The sequence below is a fragment of the Bison bison genome, unplaced genomic scaffold (genome assembly GCF_000754665.1).
Source record: "Bison bison bison isolate TAMUID 2011002044 unplaced genomic scaffold, Bison_UMD1.0 scf7180017864329, whole genome shotgun sequence".
Taxonomy (NCBI): Eukaryota; Metazoa; Chordata; class Mammalia; order Artiodactyla; family Bovidae; genus Bison; species Bison bison.
The window spans coordinates 2,557,771-2,561,067 of NW_011494901.1; positions in this window are offsets into that span (position 1 = coordinate 2,557,771).

Here is a 3,297-nt window from a genome sequence, read left to right on the forward strand (position 1 = left end):
TCATAGTTTTGATACAGCAGGAGCACCAGGCACCACTGGTGAGCACTTCACGTGAGTCCTGCACTGAGCTAATGGATTCATTACCTCATTTAATTATTGCAAATACCTTGCAAGGTTGCTGTTCCTATCTACGTCTTAAAAATGAGAAAACAGAATTAAACTACCCCACTCAATAACTAAGCGACGGAGCTGGGAATGGAACCAGGTGCATGCGATTCCGAATTCATTCTGTCAGTTTCTGCCCTTTGAAACTTGTGATGTCAAGATGTCTGTTTCCTCCTCTATGTATTTAATAGGCATCTGCTTTGTATTTGTTCACTTAATGTCTATCTTCTAAAGGCAACCTGGAAAGTAGTTGAAATAGCATTCTGGAGTGACCTCTGGGCTCCAGGATTAAATTTTATTCTTATCCGAAGGGTCATAATGATAAATCACAAACAAGGTTCGCTACTCGTCGACACTGTTTCACTCTGCCCGCAGCTCATCTCTTTTTCCATCTCTCTCTCCTACTCTCTGCCTCCACACTTTGAGTCTGTTTCTATGAGAAAAGTGTTATAGCATCTACCGCTGTGAGCTTAAATTATCTCACTTTGTCTTTCAAACAAGGTCAGTTTGATTTGAAAAAGTGAGGAACTGACGCAGAAGCCATCTGAGTGATTTGCTCTGAGTTACAGCAGTGGTCCATGGCAGAATTTGGTGTGTGTGTGTGAGTCGCTCAGTCGTGTCCCACTCTTTGTGACCTCGTGGTCTGCAGCCTGCCAGGCTCCTCTGTCCATTGAATTTTCCAGGCAAGAATACTGGTGTGGATTGCCATTTCCTTCTCAGGGGATCTTTCTTACCCAGGGATTGAACCTACGTCTCCTGCTTTATCAGGAGGATTCTTTACCGCTGAGCCACCTGGGAAGCCCACCTGGCAGAATTAGGAATCTGCGAAGTCCTTTGATGGCAAATCCATCAGAACAGCAGCCAAGTTAGTCAAAGCCAGTGGGCTCCTCTGCCTGCCCAGGGCCTCTCCCTCTTTTCCCCTCTTCTGGCTTCACCCCTAAGTCAACAGTGTGTGGTGGAAACACTGCAGACTTGGGGACTGAAAGATTTGGGATTTGATTCTTGGTTCAGCTTCTCACTGGCAACTTTTAAGCCTCAATTTCTTTAGCTGCCAGAGAAAGGCAGCACCAGCCTCTGCAGTGTGTCCTGAGGAGTCAGGGACAGAATGGTGAGTGAGGAGTGTTGCACATGTGTGATTCGAGGTGCTCACCCGCATGTGTATCTTCAAGTCCTTTGTCTCCTTCTACACAATGCCCATCTCTAAACAGGAACCCACGGTGCCTGTCTCCTTTTGCACCACTTACGTTGGTATTTCTTGGCTGTCATATCACAGAATGTATGTTGAGGGCTAAGTTGCCAGCAATAAAAGGGGCAAACAGCATAGGAGAGATACTAAGATTGAGGGCTCTGGAGTCCAGATGCTCGAGCTCCATCCTATGGCGAGCTTTGCTCCCAGTCAGCTAAGCAAATAACTCCTAAGCCCCACGCTCTTCCTCTGTAAAAAGGGGTAATAGTACCTTCCTCAGAGGGGTGATGCTGTCATCATACTTGGTAGACTTCCTGGCATATAGTAAATGCACAACACATTTCAGCATCATAATCATTTTTATTAATACTCATTACAAAGGATGAAATTTAGGGATCATTTCAATTTTTAAAAAATCAGTTCTGATTCAAACTTACCACTATAATGTCACTTTTTCTTGCATTCTAAGTGGAAGAGAAAGGCGCAGGGCCATAGCCAAGAAATGCTAAGTCCTAAGAATGTCCACAGAGTGTCAGGCACGTGAGTGGCATGTGACATCTGGGATCCAAGCTCAAATAATAACACATGCATAGTGTTTATGATATGCCAGGCATTCTTCTAGGTACTTTATACTTATTAATTCATTTCCTTCTCACCAGCATTCCATAAAGTACTGTCACCATTTCATAAAAGAAGAACACTGGCAGAAGGGCTAAATGATGTGCCTAAGACCACATAGTATCAGAGTCAGAACTTGAACCCAGGTAGTCCTGCTACAAAGCTTACCCTCTATGCTATACTGTCAAACAAACAAACAAATATAGAAAACCACTAATTTTAATATCATGTTCTTGATTAAAGAACTTAACATTCCAACAGTTGATTGCCTAATTGAGCTTTCAAACACAACTGGTCTGTAAAATAGGACTCAGTTACACTTTCTGCATTCCATTTGGAGTGCCAGTTGCATATTTATTTAATCAGATACATTTCAAATAAGGCAGAAGCCATTGGGTTTCAGCGCCCTGCCATCTGGGCCTTGGGGAGGAGCAAGAGCAGAAGAGCTTCTTCCCAACCCCACTGTGGTAGGTCAGTCTCAGATGACCGCCAGTGAGCCACACATTCATACAACCCCCGCTCCTTGCGCACAGGTGGTACCTATGACCGGCTTCAGGCCAGTAGAGAATGGCGAAGGTAATGGATGGATGTCACCCTGGAGTTATAGTACAGAGGGAGAGAAGCTGCCATGTTTTGAGAGGGGACCACCACATACAAGGACCCCAGCGACGGCCAGCAAGAAAGTGGGCTCTGCAGCTACTAGGAGCTGAATTGTGCTGACAGCCCAGTGAGCTTGGAAAGGGTCCAGAAAGTACCACATCCCACTGACACCTCAGCCTTGTGAGACCCTGAGAAAAGGACCCAGGCAAATTGCACCCTGAGCCCAGACCCACGGAAACCATGGGATAATAGATACACATTGGCCTAAGCCTCTAAGTTTGTGATCATTTGTTATGTGGCAATAGAAAATGAAGATGCCCTGCTTTTGTCATCATGCAGGTGGAGAAGCTGGACTCAACTAGGTAGTTCCAGAAGGATTAGAAAACAAATCTGCCAACTAATCTAACTTCTTAACTTAGCCCCAAAGGGTGTCTTTCAGGCATCAAGTTAAAAATGAGAAGAAATTCAGACAGATTCTCTACCTAGGATCATCAGTAAACCAACAGAGAGATGTTTCTTCCTTCTGAGTTCATTTTTCCCCAACTGGGAATTTTTCTTGTTCTGCAAGGCTGTAGACTTGAAGAGCAAAGCTCCTCAGGAGTCTATCCCGTTCATCCTCCTGGCTCCAGGAAGGGCCCCATCTAAATCCCATCTAATGAAAGGGTGTCTACTCTTTACTTAAATGTCTCCCTTGACATTCCAGTGACTTACAACCTCCAACCTCAGAAAGTTCTTTCTGTCCACTGGAAGGTCTCCTTCCTAAGCCTGCTTTCCTTTGGCCCCTTCTC